At 45.6% G+C, this 21,572-nt stretch overlaps 1 protein-coding gene across 1 annotated transcript in view; it reads left to right on the plus strand.

The window, feature by feature from the left end:
• Positions 1-21,572, plus strand: part of TTC17 (tetratricopeptide repeat domain 17) — a 152,488-nt gene that overhangs the window by 98,209 nt on the left and 32,707 nt on the right. The gene's annotated exons all lie outside the window — the stretch shown is intronic.

Genomic DNA, 21,572 nt, shown 5'->3' on the forward strand with positions numbered 1-21,572 from the left:
AACGACTATAGTCGCATGTGTGTACGCACCTTTAGAATGACTTAGGGTGGAGTTGCATCGCCCCCAACAACCACCACCTGTCAATCAAAGTCAGGGTACAATTCCTGCAACCAGAAGCTTGGCTTGACAGAGATCTCTATTTACACTCCTAATGAGGATGGTCTCGACCTCTGTGACCTTAACTCCCACAAGGAAAGGGACACATGCTAAGCTCAGCTCAGCTAACTACTGAAAGTTCATTTTAAACCAAGTAATATACTGTATATTCATTAACCATTAGTGTATAATTATCACTATATTAAATTATAGCTTTGATATTCCAATCACATGACATCACACAGGTATAACTTCTCTCTGCAGCAGGGCCCTCGCTGAATATAGAAATCAAATCCATCAGTGATAGATCATTTGATTTAAATCTCAAAACATTCAACATAGAACAGCTACTGTTGACTGACACAAATGGAAAATGCACACTAATTACAAAAATCGTATATGGAAGACCGGGACCGGTTTCTGCAGAGCAATCCTTTCCTGAGACTTTCTTTGAGTGCCAAGTCTAGTTGACAGCCAATCAACAGTCTGCTCTGTAAATATTTGGAAGGAAATCATTCTATACACAACACCCATTTATGTCAATGTAAAAAAAATTTACTTGAGGTTTTGGCAAATTTATTAAAAATAAAAAAAAACAGAGCAATCACATGTACATATGTAGTTCACAGCCTTTGCTCAATACTTTGCCGATGCACCTTTGGCAGCAATGACAGCCTCAAGTCTTTTTGAATATGATGCCACAAGCTTGGCACACCTATCATTGGCCAGTTTCACCCATTCCTCTTTGCAGCACCTCTCAAGCTCCATCAGGTTGGATGGGAAGCATCGGTGCACAGCCATTTTATGATCTCTTCAGAGATGGTTCAGTCAGATTCAAGTCTGATCTCTGACTGGGCCACTCAAGGACATTCACAAAGAACTGCCCCGTGCATTTCCCAATTCCATGCATGTCTGTAGGATTTCTCAAGAGCCGTCCCCACCCACTGGAACTGCCTTCCACCGCCCATCAGACTTGCTTCCTTCTTTGACACATTCAAGCAAGCTAAAGCCCCACCTAGTGTGTCCATCTCCCCTACCCTTAGATTGTAAGCCTTTGGCCAGGTGCTCCCTTCTCCAGCGTATTCTACATGATCATGTGGTCCTTTCCTATGCCCGGCTCGTACTTGTATTAGTAATGATGTTAGCTATGAGTACGTAGCTCGTAATTGAAATTTAGCGTTTTGCCTACTCGTAATCAAAATTTTAATTAGATAGCACTGCGTGTGGCAGAGCACTGCCCATGGCACGGCTATAGGTGGCAGCATGGGTAAGTTAACCCCCCTTCTGCCATTGCCAGTGCTGTCTATTTTAAATTTCAATTACTAGTAGCTACGTACTTGTGGCTAACATCACTAATTACTGGGTCTACCTAACCAGCCCAAAATCACATGATCATGTACTTTGTACCCTGCTTGCCTTGTATAGCTTTGCCCTGTGTTGTATAACCTTGTTGCGTCTGTCATCCTTTGTATCATCGTATGGATTTATTTTCAATTGTTGCATAATATGTTGGTGCTTTATAAATACAATTAATAATAATAGTAATAGTTGTCCTGAAGCCATTCCTTTAATATTTTGGCTGTGCTTAAGGTCGTTGTCCTGCTGAAAGATGAACCGTCACCCAAGCCTGAGTTTGAGAGCGCTCTGTATCAGATTTTCATCCATAGGAAATCATTGCACAAGCGCTTTTAGGGCGATTTCCAAAATCGCCAGCGCTTAAAAAAAATACACAAACGCTCATAGTATGAACAAGCCCTCAGGGCCCCTTCACACTAGAGCGTTTTGCCGCGATGCGTTGCCTGCACCAATTTCAAGCGATTTCCCAGCGATCGCGTTTCAGTGTTGTAGAAGCGTTAAACGCGATCGCAGAAAAACCGCCACAGTGTTCTGTGATTTTTCCGCGTGAAATTGCGGAAAAATCACTCCTGCAAACGCAAGTGTGACTGGGCCCTCATTGTGCAAAAACGTATGCCTTTTTGTGTTTTTTAAACCTATGAGTTGTTACAATATTGCGTCTTCTTAAATGCTTATAGAAAACACCGCTCCTGATTCAGGCCATTCTATTTTTATGACTCAAGCATTGTATTACTTTTACGCAGGCACATTATTTTTCTGCCCTGGTGTATTTTTTCTGGACATGCTTTTTTTTTTTTTTCGCTGGCAATACATTAAATAGAAAGGTTGTGTTGTTTTTTTTCTTTTCTGTGCAGCCAAATGTTGATTGTGTTTGGGATAATCGCCCTCCCATCTATGGTGGAATATGGTTGTAATTCAGCTCTGAGTCACTTAAGGGCACATAATTGGCTTACGGCTGCTTGTCGGAGTGTTTGAGAGTCATCTGAGTGACGAGGCCATACGCAGCATGCTATGTCACCGCTTCCCAGCCAGAACAGTGACCACGTCTGTCTCCACTGCTTCTCTGTTCATAGCGGTTACTAAACAAATGCTGACTTACCTGACTCATAACTGTTTAGCCTGGAGTTTTTCAAAACTTTACTCTCTTACAACTTTCTGTCAGGGCCCGTTTCCACTAGAGCGAATCTGCATGTAGATTCGCATAGACAATACAAGTGGATGGGGCTGTTTCCACTTGTCAGGATTTCTGAGCGTTTTTCTGGCAGAGCCATCAGAATTTGCACGCCGCACACCCGCATGCGATTCGCATACAATGTATTTAATAGGAAATTCGCATGCGGTTTTGGTATGCAAATTTTCATGTGAATTTGCATACGATTTTGCATAGAAACAATGGAAAAGCACACAGGCACTGCCATGGTTAAATTCGCATACATAGTCATCCATTCATCATTGTCTTTGAGATAACTTCCCAGTTTGTTAAATTACCGAATTCGAAGTTTATCGATTTCTAGTGGTATTCATCAAGGTTTTTCCACATTCGGTGTGAATTCGATAAAATATCGATAATAATTCGGTAACCATTCGGTAACGTGTCGATATTTCCATTTTGCAGCGGTAATTTAACACAAGGCCATAAGATTCCCATGGAATTGTGGGTAAAAGGCAGTCCTTAGAACACCACGTAGCAACATTCTGAATAGGGCTTAACACCTGGACCAGGATTCTGGAAGTGGCTTGGGACAATCCCACAATTTCACCAGCTGCGGCTTGATAGGAGCCTTTTCAAAAAAAATATAGTGCAGCTAGCAAATTAGTTAACCCTGGCACTGCCTGTGTTCTCTTACAAGATGATTCAAGAGAAATGCAGATGTCCTGGTATAGCAAATAAATTCATTCTCTTGCAAATTGATATGGTTCTAGACCAGTGGTTCCCAACCTGGGGGCGATCGCCCCCAGGTGGGCTATTTGGGTTCTGTGGGGGGCGGTAAATTTGTGGGGGGCGACATGGGGGCGATCAGTATGAAAAGGCAGAAAAAATAAAGTGTCGCAGTGTCACTCGTTTTTAAGAAAATTATGGGCAAAATATATGATCTGTATAAAATATGCAAGTGTGCATGATAGAGTTGCGTAATTCCTCAGGGCTCGTTGGTCAGGCGCCGGTGTAATGTCAGATATTGCAGCCCGGAAGCAGCCGTCCTCACTGAGTATTGCGCATGCTCAGTGGGAAGTTAGATATTATTTACCTGAAATATCTCCGCTTCCGCACCACGTACACTCGAAATTTTCAGGGGAGGGAGGGGATCCCCAGATCTAGCTCTGTGTCGAATTGCAGCCCCCGAGCCCCGCTAGTTCCCGAGATAGGTTTGCTGCAATCAGTCTCGGGAACCAGCGGGGCTCGGGGGCTGCAATTCAGCACAGAGCTAGATCTGGGGGTCCCCTCCCTCCCCTGAAAATTTCGGGAGTGTACGTGGTGCGGAAGCGGAGATATTTAGGATGTTTTACGTGGCTGCACAATTTAATGGGACGCAGGCTCCTACTGCGCATGCGGGACTGCAATAGCTGACATTACACAGGTAAGGGAATTGGCGCAAAGTAGTTGAGTCACCGGCTATTTTTAGCTGGCAAGGTCACAGCGCTACCCCCTCCACTGGCACCACCACCTGGCGTAAGGGTATACCGTACTAAGAGAAGGGGGGCGACAGGGGTGAGTCGTCTTCCCCTAAGGGGCGATACCTCATAAAAGGTTGGGAACCACTGCTCTAGACCTTATTCTTGCCCTTCTGCGCCTTTGAATCACTCTCAGCTGATACATAACCACTTCAAATGGCTCCATCTTCTCTGTCAGCAATGATCTGACAGGAATAACGACAGAGCAGTGAAGGAGATAACTAATTCTAAATGTAACACTAAACCACGCCCACTTTCATTTACATGAATTGCACTTTCTTCCTTTTATCGCATCATTACCGAATTATTACCGAATGCTCGCTAACAGCTGTAGATAAATTTGATGAATCCTAAAATCAACTTAACGAATTCGGTATTACCGAACTGTCGTTAACCAATTCGATAAGTCTTGATGAATCGAGGCCATAGTCATCCATGCAAAATCTTATGCGAATTCTCACGTAAATTCGCATACAACCACATACGAAATTCGCATCCGTATGCAAATTTTTTCTGCAGCAATTCCCACCACACAAGTGGAAACGGGCCCTTAAAGTGCAGACAGAAGCCAGTTATAAGTTTAGACATTCCATTAAAGCGGACATGAACTCAGGACTTCCTCTCTGCTCTAAAAGATAAGCAACGGCATATTAACATTTAGGGCTTGTTCACACTGCAGGCAGTTTCGGCTTTTTTTTTGCCTGTGTGCGCTTTTTAACCTCTTGACAACCAGCTAACGCCGACTGGCGTAAACTGGTCGTCTGCGGGTTTCCATGGATTTCATGTCCGTTCACGGAGCGTGTCTCCGTGATCAGTCTGCGAGCCGCCGATCGCGGCTCGCCGGCAAAATGTAAACACGCGGGGAAGAAATCCCCGCTGATTACATCATACGAGGCTCCTGCGCAGCAGCGCCGTAAGGCAGATCGGCGATCCCCGGCCTCTGATTGGCCGGGGATCGCCGGCCTATGATAGGCCGAAGCCTATCCTTCAATGCACAGGACGGATATCCGTCCTGCGCAGCTCACAGGGGGAGGGAGAGGGACGGAGCCCCCCCCCCCCCGCAAAGCGCAGCAAGCCGGCGGTGATCAGACCCCCCCCAGCAGGACATCCCCCTAGTGGGGAAAAAAGGGGGTAAGTCTGATCGCCCTGGCTCTATCCTGATCTGTGCTGCGGGCTGGAGAGCCCACGCAGCACAGATCAGACAGAAATCCACTGGTCATCAAGTGGTTAAAAATGCCCCCCGACCGCATAGACAATGATGTCTATGAGAAGGTTCATATCGGCGTGGGTTGGGCGCTGTAAAGCGGTGCATGGACCAAGTTTTCCTGACAGAATACAACTTCTGAGAGCCTGGGGGGAGGAGTAGAAAAAGGTCAATAGTTCATGTATTTTCATTTAGGGACTCCTAATAGGCTGCCACTGAGCAGAAAACCATTCAGCCTACTTTGAAAATGTTTAAATATAAAATAAAACCATGGGATATCTAAAAAAAAAAAAAAAAAAAAGTAATTTTTAGGAGTAGGAGGAGAAGTACATTGTTTATCTCATCAGTTTCTTTTCACTTTACAGAAAACCAGTTCACTTTAAAGAAAAAGATTTATTTGTTACAGCTTACATAACTTCTGCAATAAATCTGCAGTGTGTCTACTTCCTGCCTTCATGGAAGCAGACAAAGGGTTAACATCAGTGTTTACAAATTAGCTGTGTCTGCTGAGGACTGGCACATTTCTGTGCTGACACAGCTGTGAGATCAGATTACATGTGTGATTACTTGAAGAACAGGGGGGATTAGACAGGCTCTGCTCTCTAAATACATACAGGATGCATTTCTCACTGTGCAAGAGTTCAGGTCCACTTTAAAGGACAGCTGTAGTGAGAGGTATATGGATGTTGCCATATTTATTCCCTTTTAATCCCCTTGGTGTTATGATTCTTTCAAGATTTTACGGTCTAAAAGCGGTGTTTTTTACACCCTTTCAGACCCTAAAACCTTGAAAAAAAATCATACTACCAGGGAGATCTGAAGCAGTTCCAGCACTCACTCACCTCCCTGGCTCCAGCGCTGCAGTTTTCCCTCCATCCACCGTGTGGCACTATAACCCTAAAGTGAGATTGCCGGCTATCATCATGACGACAGACGGCGATCTCACCAGGGGGAAGCAGAGCCTCGGAGGAGAGGAAGAAGAATGGCGGCTGACGTCGGGATCCCCCGGGAGGTGAGTTGAAACGCCCGCTGTGCACATTGCTCTGCATAGAACCTCTGCTCGGGGTTACCGCTCTGAGCTGCGTTTTTCCACCCCGATCCTAGCTCACGATTACCGCCAAGGAGGTTAAAGAGAACCTGTACTGACTAAAAATATTTAAAATAAACACATGAGGTAACTTCAAATGAACATTACATAGTTACCTCGCCGCCAGTTCCTCTCAGAAGCTCACCATTTTCTTCTTGCACTGATCCCTTCCAGTTCTGACAACATTTTGTCAGAACTGAAATATATCAGTTGCTGTCAGTTATATATCAGTTGCTGTCAGTTGCAGCTGAGAGGAGAACTGATGTGTCCATGTTTCCCTATGGCTCAAGTGGGCGATGTTACAGTTTAACAGTGTGCTGACCAGGAAGCTGTTAGGGGGTAATGGTCATTTTCAAAATGGAGGACAGAGAATTCCATTGATCACAGTGGACAAACAGGGTGCAGGAGAGGAAAAATAGATTGAGGAGTAGATTACAAGGGAGGTAAGTATGACCTGTGTATGTTTATTTTGACTCTTAATGTTCAGTTCAGGTTTTCTTTAAGCAATACCAGTTGCTTGGCTATCCTGCTGATCCTCTGCCTATAGCCCCTGAACAAGCATGCAGCAGATCAGATGTTTCTGACATTGTCAGTCCTGATTAGATAAGCAGCATGCTTGTCTCTGGTGTGAATCAGATATTACTGCAGCCAAATAGATCAGCAGGGCTGCCAGGCAACTGGTATTGCTTAAAAGGAAATATATACGGCATCCTCCATATTTTTCTCACTTCAGGTGCCCTTTAAACCCCCAATTGCAGACATCAGTGTCCTCCCAGCCCTGCAACCTAAAACTGCAAAAACACCTTACATTTTCTTTATCCAAATAAATCGCTCTGATCGTGCCCAATCAAAAATCTAAACTTTGTACAGGGAATTAAAGAGAACCCGAGGTGGGATTTAATTATGTTAGTGGGGCACAGAGGCTGGTTGTGCACAGTAAGACCAGCCTCTGTTGCCCCATGGTGTGCCTCCAGGACCCCCCTGCGCGCCGCTATACCCCCGCAGTGCTGGCGACACGCAGCGTGTCGCCAGCACAATGTTTACCTATGCGCTGTCTGTCAGCGCCGCTCCCCCGCCTCCTCCGCATCGCCGCTACCCGCCCGTGTCCCTTCCCTCCCGCTGATAGGAGGGAAGTGACGCGGGCGGGTAGCGGCGATGCGGAGCAGGCGGGGGAGCGGCGCTGACAGACAGCGCATAGGTAAACATTGTGCTGGCGACACGCTGCGTGTCGCCAGCACTGCGGGGGTATAGCGGCGCGCAGGGGGGTCCTGGAGGCACACCATGGGGCAACAGAGGCTGGTGTTAGTGTGCACAACCAGCCTCTGTGCCCCAGTAACATCATTAAATCCCACTTTGGGTTCTCTTTAAAGTGGGATGAAACTCCATATTAAGTAAATAAAAAATATCATCCAATGAGAAATTACTTACCTATCCTGTTGTTTTTAGTGTTAACTGTCAGATTTAGGAGAAATGTGATATGGAAGAAAAAAAAAAGAATATTTATGCTGGTCTCAGTTACATCACTTCTGCTCTTTTTTTTTTTTTCAACCCAGCTCAGTGTTAATTTTCCTTCCATACTGCCACAGCTTACTGTCCCTCCCACAGCAAACATCACCTAGACAACAGGCCTACATCACTGTGTAAACCAGCGGTCCCCAACCTTTTTTGGCCCAAGGACCGCTTCAGCATCAGGACATTTTTCCACGGACTGGGGGTGCGTGCGAGTGACTGGCTGGAGGCTGGGAGGGTGTCAGTGCCATTACTTAAAGAAGTCCTGGCAGCACCGTCCTTACCCAACTACCACCATCATTCACACTCAGCAATTTGGAAAAGATGTGTCAGCCGCATAACCCACCAGCACAAGGTACATTTGGTGTGACAGGTGGTGAAAGAGACGGGCGGTACTTTCTGGGGAACAGTTGAAAAGGGCACCTGAGCTGCCTGTATGAAATGGGCGCCTTCATAGACTTCAATGTTATTTCTGCAAATATCGGCTACAAAGTGGTGAAAAGGGCGCCCGAGTTTTGATATAGGTTACAAGGGGGTGTTCCGTGGTAGCCCATATTTTATTTGGCTACTTTCGGCTACAGTAGGGCACCCCTTTGCAGCCCATATTTATCATTCGGCTACAAGGTTTTTGATTCTGCTACAAAAGGGCACCCTTTTATAGCCAAGATTTTTGATTCGGGGGTGCAGGGGGGGGGGGGGGGGGGTTAGGATTAGGCATCACAAGTGGGGGGATGTCTTAGGGTCAGGCATCACTAGGGGGGGGGGGGTTAGGGTTAGGCAGCACCAGGTGGCCATGGGGTTAGGCAACACCAGGGGGGTCTTAGAGTTAGGCACCATCAAGGGAATCTTAGGGTTAGGCACCACCAGTTGGTTAGGGTTAGGCACCACCAGTTGGTTAGGGTTAGGCACCATCAAGGGAGGGTTCTGTGTGAGAGTAGGGAGAAGTAAGGTCATAGTAATCACTTTTCTCAGGTACATCTAAAGCCCTTTTATAGCCCAACAAATTTTGCCTATAACAGCATCCTTTTTATAAACTAAAACTAGCTTTTTCAGCTACACCAGGTGCCCTTTTTAGCCGAATTTGGCATATATGGGCTACATCAGACGCCCTTTGTAGCCGAATTTGGCATATATGGGCTACATCAGACACCCTTTAGCATATTTGGGCTACACCAGGCACCCTTTGTAGCCGAATTTGGCTTATATTGGCTACACCAGGCGCCTTTTGTAGCCAAAGTTGGCATATGGGCTACACCAGGCACCCTTTTTGTAGCCGAATTTGGCATATGTGTGCTACACTAGGCACCCTTTTTGTAGCCGAATTTGGCATATATGGGCTACACCAGGCACCCTTTTTTGTAGCGAATTTGGCGTATATGGGCTACACCAGGTGCCCTTTTTTGTAGCGAATTTGGCGTATATGGGCTACACCAGGTGCCCTTTTTGTAGCCGAATTTGGCATATATGGGCTACACCAGGTGCCCTTTTTGTAGCCGAATTTGGCATATATGGGCTACACCAGGCACCCTTTGTAGCCGAATTTGGCTTATATTGGCTATACCAGGTGCCTTTTGTAGCCAAAGTTGGCATATGGGCTACACCAGGCACCCTTTTTGTAGCCAAAATTGACATATATGGGCTACACCAGGCACCCTTTTTGTAGCCGAATTTGGCATATATGGGCTACACCAGGCACCCTTTTTGTAGCGAATTTGGCATATATGGGCTACACCAGGCACCCTTTTTGTAGCGAATTTGGCATATATGGGCTACACCAGGCACCCTTTTTGTAGCGAATTTGGCATATATGGGCTACACCAGGCACCCTTTTTGTAGCGAATTTGGCATATATGGGCTACACCAGGGACCCTTTTTGTAGCGAATTTGGCATATATGGGCTACACCAGGTGCCCTTTTTTCCAGGCGCCCTTTTCAAATTGACACACTTTCTGGGTTACCATATCTACTGGCACAGTTACCTCCAGCCCACAACCCTTCCCTCCTACCCACTCACTTCATGCTTCCCTCCTCCCCGCACTCACTTCATCCTTCCCTAAGCCTTCCATGCTTCCTGCACCAGATGCTCACCTCCATGCAGACTCTGGCTGGTAATAGATCATCCCAGTCATCTTCACTGCTGCCACCCAGTGTCCACACAGACATAAAGCAAACTGCAATACAAATTACAGACACCAGGTGGCAGCAGTAACAATGACTGCAGACGTCTTTGCTTTCCTGGAATCCTGCTGAGTTCAGTGACTCACTTGCTACTCCCAGCTTCCGTGCACTGCGAAGTCAGATGTGCACGGCTCAGTACAGCACATCCTGCGCCCCGGTAGTGGGACGTGGACCGGGAGTTGGGGACCCCTGGTGTAAACTATTCCAAGGGAGAAGGGATGTAGTTACCTTCTGGTCATAGTATCCTTCTCTAATCTGAAATAGGAAGCTTTATGTTGTTTGCATGCTCGTGTCCCTGATTGCTTCAGAAGACGGGTGGCTCCATACTACGCATGCATGATTGTGCTTACGCCTCCTGAGACAGGAAATTAAACTGGGGTGACGGCGCTGGAACGAGGGGTACAAGAGAGGTCAGGGAAGGCTCTATAGCAGGGGTCTCAAACTCAATTTACCTGGGGGCCGCAGGAGGCAAAGTCAGGATGAAGCTGGGCCGCATAAGGAATATCACAATCGCGGCGCATCGCCGCCTCTGCCCGCCCCTCTCACTCTTCCTTCACAGAGAGGGGCGGGGAGAGGCGGCGATCCGTGCGGCGTTTGACGTCAGGAGGGGCAGAGCTGAAGCTGAAAGCTCTGCCCCTTCCAGGAAATGCCGGCAGATTGCCCCCCGGGCGATTTGGGGGCTCTGCAGCCCTCGTTTAGCGGCGGGGATGCGGCGGATTACTTGGGAGCACTGAAGCGAACTATAAGGAAGCTTTTGCCGGCGAGGGCCACAAAATATTGTATCGAGGGCCGCAAATGGCCTGCGGGCCGCAAGTTTGAGACCCCTGCTCTATAGAATCCAAAACCTTCCCTGTCCATAGGTAAGTATCTGATTTTTTTTTGCCTTTGTATTTACTTTATTTCACAAATATGTATACATAATCAATGCCAATTCGATAAAATTATCCAATGGACAATATCCCAGATCTAGGGAATATATAGCCAGTCTCATTTTCTTGGTCGCTCTGCTATCTCAGGCCACAAGATCAGGAAAGATCCGTTCAGCAATTATATTTACAATATTTTCAAAAAATGTATTCACCAACAAGTTAAAAAGTACACATTTTGTTAATATAAAGATTATTCCTTTCCGTCTGGAGAAAGACTGGCTTCAATTGCAAGAATGGAACCCACTGAGAAACTGAGCACTTTTGACAATGAGATGAACATGAGATAATAGGTTCAAGACAATAAAAAATTGTCAAATTAAAAAAAAAGACAATGGCCTCAATTCACTAAGCTTTATCAAACACTTTATCAAACTGATAATTTACCTCATGGGTAAAATCTAATTTTAAATTCACTAAGGTGTTATAGGTTTATTGAACGTTTTATCGAGAACATAATCGATAAATATATAACATCTTAGTGAATTCAAAATTAGATTTTACCCATGAGGTAAATTCTCAAACGTTTGATAAAGTGTTTGATAAAGCTTAGTGAATTAAGGCTAATGTATACCTCCACCCGAAAAGCAGAAAACGTCTGCTCATTTGAGAGAAACTTTAGCGAAAATAAATCAATACATTGCAAAGTAAGAAGTAAAAAAAAAAAAAAATAGAGTTCAAAAAATGATTAATATTCACCATGTAATTTGTTCATATTGTTTGATCCACAATGAGCCTGCATGTCATCAACTTTACTACTGGCAGACATGAAAAAGTCAGCACCAACTGCCATTATCTATAACCACACTTCCTAACATTGCAATAGGCGAAAATGTTGTTTATGTTTGTAGATATACAGGATCTTCTCAAAAAATTAGCATATTGTGATAAAGTTCATTGTTTTCTGTAATGTACTGATAAACATTAGACTTTCATATATTTTAGATTCAAATACACACAACTAAAGGTAGTTCAAGCATTTTATTGTTTTAATATTGATGATTTTGGCGTACAGCTCATGAAAACCCAAATTTCCTATCTCAAAAAATTAGCATATTTCATCAAACCAATAAAAGTAAAGTGTTTTTAAAACAAAAAAAGTCAACCTTCAAATAATTATGTTCATTTATGCACTCAATACTTGGTCGGGAATCCTTTTGCTGAAATGACTGCTTCAATGCGGCGTGGCATGGAGGCAATCAGCCTGTGGCACTGCTCAGGTGTTATGGAGGCCCAGGATGCTTCCAGAGTGTTGGGTCTTGCGTCTCTCAAATTTCTCTTCACAATATCCCACAGATTCTCTATGGGGTTCAGGTTAGGAGAGTTGGCAGGCCAATTGAGCACAGTAATGCCATGGTCAGTAAACCATTTACCAGTGGTTTTGGCACTGTGAGCAGGTGGCAGGTCGTGCTGAAAAATGAAATCTTCATCTCCATAAAGCTTTTCAGCAGATGCAAGCATGAACCCACTTTTGAACCAGAAACAGCGGCAGAAGCGCCTGACCTGGGCTACAGAGAAGCAGCCCTGGACTGTTGCTCAGTGGTCCAAAGTACTTTTTTCAGATGAAAGCAACTTTTACATGTCATTCGGAAATCAAGGTGCCAGAGTCTGGAGGAAGACTGGGGAGAGTGAAATGCCAAAATGCCTGAAGTCCAGTGTCAAGTACCCACAGTCAGTGATGGTCTGGGGTGCCATGTCAGCTGCTGGTGTTGGTCCACTGTGTTTTATCAAGGGCAGGGTCAATGCAGCTAGCTATCAGGAGATTTTGGAGCACTTCATGCTTCCATCTGCTGAAAAGCTTTATGGAGATGAAGATTTCATTTTTCAGCACAACCTGGCACCTGCTCACAGTGCCAAAACCACTGGTAAATGGTTTACTGACCATGGTATTACTGTGCTCAATTGGCCTGCCAACTCTCCTGACCTGAACCCCATAGAGAATCTGTGGGATATTGTGAAGTGAAAGTTGAGAGACGCAAGACCCAACACTCTGGATGAGCTTAAGGCCGCTATCGAAGCATCCTGGGCCTCCATAACACCTGAGCAGTGCCACAGGCTGATTGCCTCCATGCCACGCCGCATTGAAGCAGTCATTTCTACAAAAGGATTCCCGACCAAGTATTGAGTGCATAACTGAACATAATTATTTGAAGGTTGTTTTTTTGTTTTAAAAACACTTTTCTTGTATTGGTCGGATGAAATATGCTAATTTTTTGAGATAGGAAATTTGGGTTTTCATTAGCTGTACGCCAAAATCATCAATATTAAAACAATAAAAGGCATGAACTACTTTAGTTGTGTCAAAACTGTCACTAATTCTTGCTGTCCTTTTATTGTACTCCTCTGTCCCTTTGCAGATCTCTAGTCTCTGTCTAATCTCATCTATTTCATTTCCTACTCTAGTCAGCTTCCTTTTCATCAATAAGCCGACTAAGCCCACCCCACATCTATCAAAATATTCTTCCCATTCGGCATCATTTTCCTCATCGTCCTCCCCATCATTTGCTGTTATGTCCCACCTCAGGCGCTTCGGTACTATTCCCCTCCTTCTCATATTTACTCAAGGTCACAATGTCCCACCAAGTGGCTTGCTCCTTGAGCATTAATCCCTGCAACCCTTTAAAATCATTATCAGCATTGGGTATAGTATCTTGTTCAATGTTAAAAATATCATCAAGATCAGTACGCTTTTTGAGTCTCTGTTCAAATAAGTCCATATCTGCTGCAATATAAAAAAATTGACACACAATAAAATCTCCAAAAACTGCGCTGATATCAATGCTGGGTGTAACTTCTTTCGGTGGTGCGCTGCTGTACACAATATATTCAATAGAATCTCAAAACAATGGCTGCGCACAAAAACACTAGCAAACTGCGTTCCACACTCCAAGTGGTATGCGTTACTCCTCCTAATCAGGGTCAGGCCGATTACTCCACTTCAGTGAGACACCACCACCACACCCCAAGCAGTGGCCACTCACCGTTAGAAAAGACCCTCAGTTAGATGGGTCCACAGCGCTTGTGGGGTCATCTGGCCGCCCCCTGCCGCTTGGAGAGAAGGTCACTTCCTCACCACTTTCTGTGTCAGTTGCTGGCTCTTTCACCTCAAAAGACATATACCAGAGCTCCCAGAGCGCCATGGTAACCACCACTGGTGTAGGAGGGTGGAGCTAAGTGCTGCGCTCATGACGAGGAGGGCGGAGACGCGCGCTGATTGCGCGGCGAACGAGGCACTTAGTGGTTAGAGGGCACAGGCATCTGATGATGCTAAGTGGGAAGGGGTAAACGAACACGCCCTCTAGGCGTGGAAGACTCTCCCTGGGATACAGGAAATACTTCTGGGTGTGATAGAACCACCCTGGGACGCAGAAAGTACTGCCAAATGACTGCTTCCGGTTACCGGACGGCAGCTATAGGGTAAAGGGTAAAACTTCCGGGTTAGGGAGGGAGGGGAGGGAGTGTTTTTAACATTAGCAGAGGGTATTTAAAACAGACAGGCGCAGGCCGCGCATGCTTCTGAGGAGTCGCCTAGAGCGACGAAACCGGTCAAGTACACGCGGCCTTATCACTATCCAAGGGGAGGAACTTGGACGCAGAGGGGAAGGCGTTAGAAACAGCGCTCTACAGCCAACCCGGTGGCCAACGTTTGGGGTGGAGCCCACAAAAACTCTATACGAAAACACCCTGGATATGTCTGTAAGTGTGCAATCTTTTTATTAATAAAACTTTTATACAATTTTACGCTATGGGAGCTCTGGTATATGTCTTTTGAGGTGAAAGAGCCAGCAACTGACACAGAAAGTGGTGAGGAAGTGACCTTCTCTCCAAGCGGCAGGGGGCGGCCAGATGACCCCACAAGCGCTGTGGACCCATCTAACTGAGGGTCTTTTCTAACGGTGAGTGGCCACTGCTTGGGGTGTGGTGGTGGTGTCTCACTGAAGTGGAGTAATCGGCCTGACCCTGATTAGGAGGAGTAACGCATACCACTTGGAGTGTGGAACGCAGTTTGCTAGTGTTTTTGTGCGCAGCCATTTTTTTGAAATTTTCTATTGAATATATTGTGTACAGCAGCGCACCACCGAAAGAAGTTACACCCAGCATTGATATCAGCGCAGTTTTTGGAGATTTTACTTTAGTTGTGTGTATTTGAATCTAAAATATATGAAAGTCTAATGTTTATCAGTACATTATAGAAAATAATGAACTTTATCACAATATGCTAATTTTTTGAGAAGATCCTGTACATATGCACAGAGGGAGATACTGATTGCTTGGCAGTTGGAAACCGCTGTTATTTCCCACAATGCAACAAGGCTCACAGACAGGAAACTGCCAGGACCTAGGTCCTGACATCACATTGTGGGAGGGGTTTCATGACAATAACAGCCATACACACCCCCCTAATGATCTATTCGAGAAAATGTAAAGATTTTTTGTGGGAAAAGGGGTATCAGCTACATAACTACTTACTGCAAATTGTGCAGTCTATTCACGGCCTGGCAAAACTTCACTTGAAGTACCAGGGCCATTATTATAAGTCTTCAGCATGCTCCCGTTGTCACCAGTTAGCGGGGAGATGGATGAATGGAAACGCAGTTTCCACGATTCAATGAACGCTGACATCTTAGATGCCTGCTTCATTGTATCGTCCTGCAGTCACAGTAACACGCATTACTTCCAATTCACCTACTTACATACGTGAATCGGAAATACTGATTGAGGACATCTTGTGGCCAAATAGTAAATTACACCAAAATCCATTTTTATATAATAAAAAGCCCAACACTGACTTCTATAATTAACTATTTCCCTCCCATAGTACCCAAAGGTTTTTTTTTGTACAGGATAAAAAAATTACATAAAAAAATACATAAATAGTTACCTTAGGGACTGAACTTTTTTATTATTTATGTCAAGGGGGTATATTACTGTTGATTTTTAATTTACGGGCCTGTAATTAGTGATGGACGCAAAATTGAAAAAATGCACCTTTATTTCCAAATAAAATATTGGCGGCATACATTTTACTAGGGAAATTTTTTAAACGTTGCAATAACCAGGACAAATGGGCAAATAAAATGTGCGGGTTTCATCCACAGTAGAATGTTTTATTTTAACACTATACTGGCCAAAAACTGAGAAATAATGATTTTTTTTCCATTTTTTTTCTTATTATTACAATTAAAATGCGTTTAGAACAAAATAATTATCAGCATAATGTACCTCCCAAAGAAAGCCTAATTGGTGGCGAAAAAAAAAAACAAGATATAGATCATTTTGTTGTGATTAGTAGTGATTAAAAAGGAAAGAGAGAAAGGTCTCCCCATATAAACACTCCAGGGTATATTCAAAAATGTATATCAAGTATATTGGTATCAAAAACACACAACAGCTGTATGGACACACAATTAACCTCCCTGGCGGTAAGCCCGAGTTGAGCTCGGGCTATGCCGCGCAGGAGGATTTCTCAGGCCCTGCTGGGCCGATTTGCGTAATTTTTTTTTATTACACGCAGCTAGCACTTTGCTAGCTGCGTGTATACCGTGATCGCCACCGATTTGCCGCTACCCGCCGCGTTAGGAGCCCCCCCCCCCCCCGAGACCCCGTGCGCAGCCTGGCCAATCAGTGCCAGGCAGCGCTGAGGGGTGGATCGGGATTCCCTCTGACGTCACGTCGTTGGTGACATCATCACGATCGTCGCCATGGCGATGGGGGAAGCCCTAAAGGAAATCCCGTTCATTTCCTTATGGGCAAGTCCGCCGGCGGCGATCGGAGGGGTGGGAAATCGCGGGAATCGGACCGCCAGGGAGGTTAAAAACATTTAAAACCATCCACACTCCCTCGGGGTCATAGGTATAATAATAACCACATATGTATTATCAATTGTAACCTGGCAAGACCTAAGTAGGCACACACTTGTTATCAATCTGATACAGTGTGTGTTGAACCCGGGTTCAGTATAAAGTGCTATGCAACAACTCAGTGAAACAAAGTGCAAACAAAAAACACAAAACAAAAACACATCAATACATTGGCCATCTATATTAAATGATGCTGGTAGTAGCTAGTGAGGGTATAGGAGAACATATATACTTCACCCAGATAGGAAAAACCAGGATTCCCAAGGAGAGTGTGAACTTCTCAAAGTTTCAGGGCGGACAAGACCACCGGTTCCGCGGGACGTAACCCTGCTTCTTCAAAGATGAGACCCTGTTTGAATGCAAACTGGTTCGGCATTAAATGGAGGAATAGAGGTCATGTGACATACCAGGAAATCATGCGTACTTCCGGTTGTGTCAAACGTGTACTTCCGGTTGTGTGGAACGCGTATTTCCGGTTGCATAGTATGCGTACGTCCCTATGGAATAGAGGCATGGAACGCAAACAAAGGATGTGTACACTTATTTTTTGCCGCATGCAATTGCATGCAGACACATAGGGTGTGAAATGGCTAGAAATACAAATCTCAGCCTATACATGACCTCATATTTTAGAACAAAATTGCATCCAACTTGATCAATACTATAAAACACATAGATTTCTGCTACATGAAGAAACCTCATATTTATACACATGGAAAAAACAAGTACAGAATGGAAAAACACATACTGTATACATATCAAGAGATGAAATTCCAACAGGAATTCAGAAGTAACCAGAAAATCATTTTATATTTTGGGCCCCAAAAAGAGTCCATGTTCCAGAGTCCTAAGAAGGCGGGGATAGGCGACAGTCTTGCGCATGTAATACGTTTTCAAAGAAAGGATCACACCTACTGCTCCGCCAAAGAGCTAGAGGGGGATCTTTGTCCAAGTTCAATATCAGGGTCCATAAGTAATGTCCACAAATGGTACAAGTTTACAATGCATATATGTACTTATCAGGGAATTATTCCTGGGATGTTTCTTGTTCAGTAAGTCACTCCTGTTTTGTTGTTTAGCTGATCTGAAAGCTTTAGCGATCACATGTTTAGGATACCCCCGTGCCTTGAATCGTTGTGTTAGTTCCTTCGCCTGCGCTGTTGGTTTTCGATGTATCAGTGCAGGAACCAGGTAACTCCAACCCCAAACAGTGAATATCGACAAAGTGGGGTTCCGCACAATGGTCTAAATGCTGACTAAGGACCATTTATGTGTCCAAAACATGTTAGCACACTGTTGTGCCTCTTGTTACTGGTTTCGTAAAGGTTTATATTTTTGTAGACCATTATACGGCTTTCCGCCGGCCCTCACCCTTTTCTTGTCGAACTGACCACGATTGCTATCTGCCTGCCCTGACCCTTGGCTTGTTGAGCCAACCTCGATTGCTATTTACCTGCCCTGACTCGTGGCTTGTTGAACAACCACGATTGCTATCTGCCTGCCCTGACCCTTGGCTTGTTGAACAGACCACGATTGCTATCCGCCTGCCCTGATCCTTGGCTTGTTGAACAGACCACAATTGCTATCTGCCTGCCCTGATCCTTGGATTGTTGAACAGACCACGATTGCTATCCGCCTTCCCTGACCCTTGGCTTGTTGAACAGACCACAATTGCTATCCGCCTTCCCTGACCCTTGGCTTGTTGAACAGACCACGATTGCTATCTGCCTGCCCTGATCCTTGGCTTGTTGAACAGACCACGATTGCTATCCGCCTTCCCTGACCCTTGGCTTGTTGAACAGACCATGATTGCTATCCGCCTTCCCTGACCCTTGGCTTGTTGAACAGACCACGATTGCTATCCGCCTTCCCTGACCCTTGGCTTGTTGAACAGACCACGATTGCTATCTGCCTGCCCTGATCCTTGGCTTGTTGAACAGACCACGATTGCTATCCGCCTTCCCTGACCCTTGGCTTGTTGAACAGACCACGATTGCTATCCGCCTTCCCTGACCCTTGGCTTGTTGAACAGACCACTATTGCTATCCGCCTTCCCTGACCCTTGGCTTGTTGAACAGACCACGATTGCTATCCGCCTTCCCTGACCCTTGGCTTGTTGAACAGATCACGATTGCTATCTGCCTGCCCTGATCCGTGGCTTGTTGAACAGACCACGATTGCTATCCGCCTGCCCTGACCCTTGGCTTGTTGAACAGACCACGATTGCTATCTGCCTGCCCTGACCCTTGGCTTGTTGAACAGACCACGATTGCGATCCGCCTGCCCTGATCCTTGGCTTGTTGAACAACCACGATTGCTATCTGCCTGCCCTGACCCTTGGCTTGTTGAACAGACCACGATTGCTATCCGCCTGCCCTGATCCTTGGCTTGTTGAACAGACCACAATTGCTATCTGCCTGCCCTGATCCTTGGATTGTTGAACAGACCACGATTGCTATCCGCCTTCCCTGACCCTTGGCTTGTTGAACAGACCACAATTGCTATCCGCCTTCCCTGACCCTTGGCTTGTTGAACAGACCACGATTGCTATCTGCCTGCCCTGATCCTTGGCTTGTTGAACAGACCACGATTGCTATCCGCCTTCCCTGACCCTTGGCTTGTTGAACAGACCACGATTGCTATCCGCCTTCCCTGACCCTTGGCTTGTTGAACAGACCACGATTGCTATCCGCCTTCCCTGACCCTTGGCTTGTTGAACAGACCACGATTGCTATCTGCCTGCCCTGATCCTTGGCTTGTTGAACAGACCACGATTGCTATCCGCCTTCCCTGACCCTTGGCTTGTTGAACAGACCACGATTGCTATCCGCCTTCCCTGACCCTTGGCTTGTTGAACAGACCACTATTGCTATCCGCCTTCCCTGACCCTTGGCTTGTTGAACAGACCACAATTGCTATCCGCCTTCCCTGACCCTTGGCTTGTTGAACAGACCACGATTGCTATCTGCCTGCCCTGATCCGTGGCTTGTTGAACAGACCACGATTGCTATCCGCCTTCCCTGACCCTTGGCTTGTTGAACAGACCACGATTGCTATCCGCCTTCCCTGACCCTTGGCTTGTTGAACAGACCACGATTGCTATCCGCCTTCCCTGACCCTTGGCTTGTTGAACAGACCACGATTGCTATCTGCCTGCCCTGATCCGTGGCTTGTTGAACTAACCTCGATTGCTATCTGCCTGCCCTGACCCGTGGCTTGTTGAACAGACCACGATTGCTATCCGCCTGCCCTGACCCTTGGCTTGTTGAACAGACCACGATTGCTATCTGCCTGCCCTGACCCGTGGCTTGTTGAACAGACCACAATTGCTATCTGCCTGCCCTGACCCTTGGCTTGTTGAACAGACCACGATTGCTATCCGCCTTCCCTGAACCTTGGCTTGTTGAACAGACCACGATTGCTATCTGCATGCCCTGAACCTTGGCTTGTTGAACAGACCACGATTGCTATCCGCCTGCCCTGACCCTTGGCTTGTTGAACAGACCACAATTGCTATCTGCCTGCCCTGACCCTTGGCTTGTTGAACAGACCACAATTGCTATCTGCCTGCCCTGACCCTTGGCTTGTTGAACAGACCACGATTGCTATCCGCCTGCCCTGACCCTTGGCTGGTTGAACAGACCACGATTGCTATCCACCTGCCCTGATCCTTGGCTTGTTATACCGACTACGATTATACGCAATCTCCTCTGAAGCTTGTTTCATCCTGACCCACTGTTTACCATCTCCTAACTGCAGTGTCGGTTGTTCTCCAAGCCACTGTTAGGGTTATCTGGGGCGCAACCTGGTGGGCACTAGGCAGCGAAAGTCCAGCGGGCCGCTCTGGTCACTTAGACTCTGCACCCTGGAGAGCTCTCATCTCAGTGGGGAGGTCAACAGTTTAGATCCTGCGAAGATAACACATCTGTGTCTAATCACAAGTGTAATTTGATCTCTCAGCTGTGTCAGCTCAGGAATCTCAGCTGAGCAGCTAATTTGTAAACACAGGATATTAACCCTATGTCTGCTTCCATGAAAGCAGGAAGTAGACACACTGCAGATTTATTGCAGGATTTGTATCAGCTGTAACAAAGCAGAGAGGAAGTTCTGAGTTCAGGTCCGCTTTAAACAGGATTTCAAGCTGTCACACTGAAAATAATACTGTCACATTTTCCCCATCAAAGGGCATCCAAAGGGTGAAAATAAACTGATGAGAAAAACAATTGTATCTATCCTCCTTTTCCTAAAAATGACTTTTTAAGATATCACACAGTTTTATTTTATATTTAAATCTAGTTTTTAAGTTGTTTCTATTTCATTGTCTCTGCTCAATGACACCTTCATTGAAGTATGCCAGAGCTCAAATCTATGAATTATTGACCCTTTTTACATATTTCCTGCTCTCAGCAGCCATCTAGCTACAGGAAAGTGTTTTATGGCTGAAATTACTTATCAATGAGGGTTATGCTATCGTCTGACCCAGTCCGACACGGTCCTGTCCTGGACAGAAACTGCCACTTGCATACCTGATGTTTAACTTTTTGAGGTAGAGAAAGAAAAAAAGGAACATGGCCTAGTAATTTGTGTGCAACGCACTGTACATACACGTCTATCTCATGATGTCACATGTCACCTCGGGTATCCTTTAAGGCTTGTTTGGTGAATGGATTCTCTCTTTTATTGTC

Source organism: Hyperolius riggenbachi, chromosome 11, assembly GCF_040937935.1.
Source record: "Hyperolius riggenbachi isolate aHypRig1 chromosome 11, aHypRig1.pri, whole genome shotgun sequence".
NCBI lineage: Eukaryota > Metazoa > Chordata > Amphibia > Anura > Hyperoliidae > Hyperolius > Hyperolius riggenbachi.